Raw genomic sequence first — 6,260 nt, forward strand, 5'->3', positions numbered from 1 at the left:
AATCTTACGCAGAGTTGCCATTAATTCAGTGCCCCCTGATTTGAAATATGCAGTCACTCTTGTTCGGTATGTGAGGAACAGATTTGCTTACCAAATTAATAGCACGTAAAATTGCCAGGGTCTCTTTATCTATTCAAGGAAACTGGCTTTTCAAACTTGGAAATTCTTTGTTGTGGTTTTTAAAAATTTTTTTTTTTTTAATTTTATTTCTAGGAGAGAGAGAGAGAGACAGCATGAGCAGGGGAGGGTCAGAGAGAGAGGGAGATACAGACTCTGAAATAGGCTCCAGGCTCTGAGCTGGCAGTCAGCACAGAGCCCGACGCGGGGCTCGAACCCACTAACCGCGAGATCATGACCTAAGCGAAAGCCGGACGCTTAACCGACAAGCCACCCAGGCGCCCCTGTTGTGGTTTTTTGAAGCAAAGCTCCTAAGGAGCTTTATGCAATTGTCTTGACTTCTTTGAAATTTACCATAATTCAGACTTCCTATGTATGGCCTTTCTTCTTGCCCTAATTAGCTTATATTATTGAGACTTAGAAATACATTTTAATGTATTTGAAAATCTGTAGGACTTCAGGAGATATTGTCTCATCTCGGCTTCTTACACTCTCTTCAGTCTTTCTATCTATCTGCTCCAGTCCCTCCAGGAAGAGATTGATAACCTGGTTTTGGTCAATTCCCAAGAAATTGATTGGGACACATTTCCTTCTTGTTACTAGGAAAAATCAATGCAATTAAAAGGCCGGAGTTCAAGTAGCACTTTCTCTTCCTTCTGTACTACATGGCAGGGTGGCAGTCAAAGTCAAAGGCCCCTGTTTTAGTTCTCCCATCCCTCTTTTTGTAAACACCTCTAAGCACATTGTCATTGTTCTGGCATTGGCCAAAGTATGGTAGAGTCCTGAGACATAAATGTATAAATAAGAAGTGTAGGAGACCTCATGTAATCTTAGACACTAAGCTTTATGCCTTGACCTAGCTTTTCTAGATTGTTTGGGTCATAATAGATACTGATCTAGGAAATATTTATTGATAGTTTTGCCACTTATTATATTTGTGTGGTTATATCTTACAGAGAGTAGAGATAATTGAGTGGCAGCTGATTTTAGTGGCATATGCTATCAAATTCCCCTGTGGTAGGAACCCCTCCCTAAGAAGAGAGGAAAAAAAGAGGAGAGAAGACTTCAAGGTCACCTAGAAATGCACCCAGGTGCCTACATCCCCCATGGCCTTGTAAACTGAAACAACTTAATCAGACTTCATGTTTATGTGTGTTACCATATATGGGAGACATAGAAATAGAAAACGTGTAAAAAAAAACTATGCCATGTGATATGGGCCACTCAGTTCTTTGGGTACAAACCCAACTGAGCGGTGCTGGCACGAATAAAGTTGCTTCCTGGAAAGAAAAGTCTCGGTGTCACAATTCGACTCTCTGTGCCAGAATCCTGCAATACCCCTGCCTGATTGTTAATAATCTGTGTAGATGTATCTGACGTTTCAGGATTTCTCAAGCTTCAAAACTATAAGACTTCAGAACTGTAGGACACTTAGGCAAACTCTATGTATCGGTGGAAACAGTCTCCCTATGGGGCACCTGGGTGGCTCAGTTGGTTGGGCATCTGACTTGGGCTCTTGTCATGATCTCACAGTCTGTGAGTTCAAGTCCTGCACCGGGCTCTGTCCTGACAGCTCAGATCCTGCTCTGGATTTTGTGTCTCCCTCTTTGTCTGCTCCTCCCCTACTCATTCACTCTCTCTCTCAAAAATATATAAACATTTTTTATTAAATTTTTTATGTTTATTTGTTTTTGAGTGAGAGAGAGACACAGTGAGAGCAGGGGAGAGGCAGAGAGAGACAGAGACATAGAATCCCAAGCAGCCTCCAGGCTTCGAGCTGTCAGCCCAGAGCCCGACGTGGGGCTCAAACTCAGGAACCGCAAGATCATGACCTGAGCCGAAGTCGGATGCTCAACCGACTTAGCCACCAAGGTGCCTCCAAAATGTATAAACATTTAAAAAATTTTAAAGAAGAAAGAGGCCTTCTGGTGCATCCTAACAAGTACCTGTTGGGCCTTTGCTTGAACTGTCCTAACGGCAGGAGGACATCATCATTCATACGGCAACCTGTACACTTGCTGAGTGACTCTGAGATGAGGAAAGTTTCTTCTCTTCAATGCTGATAGTGTCCTTGCTCTAAATGTCATTCTTTGGCTCTTTGTAATAATTTGAGATAATAGCTTAGGAAATGAGAGAAATTGAGGCTGACCCATGGGAAATGACTGAAGGTGCATAGTAGTTTCTGCATTCGACTCAACATCAGGCTCCCCAGATCTATCCAAGGATGCAGAATTACTCCCAGCATACTGTTAATGTGACAGAAGCTTTGGAAAGTATACAGTGGCATTCAGGGGATCTGAACCAGCCTGTCATTTGGTAAGGTATTGCATGCCTGCTCTGCATGAGACATCTATCAGCTTTCTGGGAGCTGGACAAACAGCAGAGGGGTGAGACAGATAAACTCCCTGCCTGCAAGAAGCTCATATCCCAGTAGTGGAGAAATAGGCCATAGACATGTACACTAAGGTATAAATGACTAAGGTGATTTCAGTTCCTCATAAGTGCTCTGAAGAAGATAAAATAGTTAATACAATAAGCAGTGGTGGGCGTAAGTGCCAGCGATGGTGAGGCAGGTCTCTGAGGCGGTGACCACAGGCTCCCATGCATGTGCAAAACCTCCGAGATGGACACGAATCCAGCATGTGTGAGGGACAGGTATCAAGTGAGGGAGGCAAGAGTGAGGTGAAGGTAGAGGAGAGCAGAGGGAGATGAGATGAAGTAGGCTGGGACCCAATCATGGGGCCCCTCTAGGCACGACTGGCTGCCTAATTTGTGGGGCCTGGTGCAAAATGAAAATACAGGCCCCCTTTGTGGAAAATTCATAAAGATTCCAAGATGATGACAACAAAGAATTTGAGCAAGCATGGTCCCTTCTAATTGGGACTGCACTGGCTGCTTGCTTATGAAGCAGGCATAGCCTCTAGGCCACAGTGAGGAGGGTGGATTTGTGCTAATTGCTAGTGGAAGTGATTGGAATAGAAGAAGGAAGAGGAGGATCTAGAAATCATGTAACCTCATTACTTAATTTCAGAGAAAGTCTGGTGATACGGCACAGAGAAGACAGTGATAAATATCTTTGGTATTAGGAGACTTGGATTCTTCCAGCCTCTTGCTTGTCCTATGGTTTTGAACATGAGAAAGCCCCATATGTTCCTCTGTTCCCACTCTCTTCAGCTTTAGTGCCTTGAGAAAGCTGGATTCTGGAGCAGGGCCTTGGGATCTGCATTTGTAAAGATCTCCGTGTACTTCTCTTCTTTTTAAGTTTATTTATTTGAGAGAGAGAAAAAGTGTGAGTTGGGGAGGGCAGAGAAAGAGAGAGAGAGAGAATTCCAAGCAGGCTCCTTACTGTAAGTGCAGAGCCTATGCCGAGTCAAGAACTGTGAGATCATGACTTGAGCTCAAACCAAGAGTTGGACATTTAACCGACTGAGCCACCCAAGTGCCCCAAAAGATCTCTGTGTACTTCTTCTTCTTCTTTTTTACTGTTTATTTATTTTTGAGAGAGAGAGAGAGAAAGAGAAAGAACATGAGTAGAGGAGGTGCAGAAAGAGAGTGGGAGACACAGAATCTGAAATAGGCTTCAGGCTCTGAGCTGACAGCTCAGAACCTGATGTGAGTTTGAACTCAGGAACAATGAGATCATGACCTAGGCTTAAGTCGGATGCTTGACCAATAGGGCCACCCAAGTGCCCCAAGATCTCTGTGTACTTGTATGTTCATTGGGCACATCTGCTGTGTAGACAGTGCCAAGAAAAGGCAAGTCAAGGGTGGAATGATCTCAGGGCCCTTCTCTGAACACTGGGCTCCTGTATCCTAAAAGGGAGAGTCATTTACTGTATTAATTAATTTACTCTTTGTCTAGTGAAATAATTATCATTTTACTTTGCCAGAATTCTTTTTGCTGAATTCAGTCCCTATTTTAAGATTAGGCAAAATGATAACTTTCCTTTGCTATCTCTCAGATTGGGCTTTGACATCTCCCCTTAGCTATCAACACACGGTTGATGATACCGAGAACAAGATAGCAACACATTCAGCATTTTCTAATCTTCTAGGTTTCAATTTTAGGAAATGCCAATGATCAAAAATTGTAAAATTAGTGAATGTCTGCAAAATCTCTAAATAGTTGTAGAATGTTAAAGGACCATTTTCCGATGGTTATATGACCTTTGAAACATCTTATCTCAGTATTTAAAAAGCTTCATACTGCCTGGTTTACTTGAATTAGTGTGTGGGAGGAGGAGAAAAGAAAGGCATTTTGTATTTGGAAAAGAAAGGAAAGAGAACTAATTCAAAGGTGTGGAAATGGCCCCCTTTGAAAGGTGTCCTTCATTTGCCTTTGTTTGAGGTTAATTATATACTTTTAAAAGTACTTCCCACAGAATGATTTTTTAGTCATGAGGTATTTTTGTATGTATATGTTACTCCTCTAAATATTTTCCATATTGCTAAGAAAATAGTAGTCAAAGAGACATTTCTTTGCTGGTATGTGAAGGCCTTTTTGTTTTTTTATTCTAAGAACAGTATAACAGTGAGACAGCTTTGCAAAAGAAATAAATAATGCACTCAATCTTACATAAATATTCATCTCGTACCTTCCCTTTTACCTAAGATCATTCTTATTGACATTCTCACGTGATTGGATATGAGATGTAACATGGTCAGAAAGTAGAATTAAATCTGATGACACCATTTTTTCCCTCTTCTTTCCTGTAAGCATGTTTGTCTTCCTTTTCAGAACAGAAGAATAAATGATAACAACACTGGATTTATTCTAGAAGTTGAGATTGTTTTCTTCTAGAAATTAGATGCTCTGATGCTTATCCTTTGCAATATGTCTCCTTCCTTCTCCCGTCGTCTCCTTGTCCAGGCTCACTGGCTCTCTTCCCTTCTCTGCCCTGCTATCTCTGGCCTGTGCATGCCATATAGGATTCCAGATGGTCAGGTACAAAAAAGAATAGATGTCTCTCAGTGTTCATTGAAATACCACAGTGATTCACTTATTTCTATAAGGACATGGGACTATTATTTTATCTGGGTAGATGTGAGTCAACTTTAGTCTACAGAAAAAGCGGCAGAATTTAACTGCAGCGTACATCACAAATTACATTAGTAATGGAATAGCATAGTCAGAGTTAGTATTACCTACTGTAACAAAACAATTTCCAAAAGACCAGAAAAAAAGGTGTTTGCTACAGCTGCAAAGGAAAGTGTAAATCACACATAAAGAAGCTGCTAAATGGATTAAGAACTTCAACAATGGTCCACGAGGATCATTTCTGAGAATTACATTCTCTGCAGAACCATGAAGCCAGTGTGGAGGGAACTATTGTTATCCAGGATCACATTTTCTGATTTCTCCTCAAAGTCTCAGTTTTGGTGGTCAAAATGCTTCCTGGCTTACATCTTATAATGAACTTTGACTTTTGCTTTGTGTTCAGATTTAAATTTATACGTCTAGCTATGTCCAAGTTAAAAATGTAGCAGCCAGACATGAAATTGAGAGGATATTGGAAGTAAAGGATTTAATTCATTTAAACTTGGGATGTTCTAATTACAGAGAACATTTAATATGAAAGTATGTTATTGATACAGTGGTTATCTACCTAAAGATCAGTAAATTACACATTTGGTCCTTGACAGCTCTAGACTTGGATATTCCATTTTATATTTATAGTTTCCCCATCTTTCACTTTTTTCCTCATGTATTTATTCCTTCAGGCAGACCTCAAACATATAACTAAATGCTGTTCTGTATTTATTCTTATTTTAAATAGCTTTACATACTATCTCTTTGTTAGATAACGTGCCCATTTTGTAGAGAGGAAGCCTAAGTCACCTTGTCTGTAAATCATTCAGAATCTCAACCTGAGTTGAGATGCTAATTGCTCGACTCTCAGTGCTGCTTCTTCAGTTTGCTTTCAGCTTGCCTTATGCCAACCTTTCCCAGTAATTACTGTTTCATAGACCTTAAAGTATAAAGCAGATGAAGGAAAGGCCAAAAGGTGAGTTAATTTCAATGAAATGGATAGAAGACATCATCAAAGACATTTTCAGTGGCAGAGAGGGTACATATTAGCTAGAATCAGAGTCTGGACAAGAAGGACCCCACATACAAGATGCTTTCCCCAAGTACCCACCCT

Source organism: Hyaena hyaena, unplaced genomic scaffold (genome assembly GCF_003009895.1).
Source record: "Hyaena hyaena isolate Hyena2069 unplaced genomic scaffold, ASM300989v1 scaffold_1708, whole genome shotgun sequence".
Classification (NCBI taxonomy): Eukaryota; Metazoa; Chordata; class Mammalia; order Carnivora; family Hyaenidae; genus Hyaena; species Hyaena hyaena.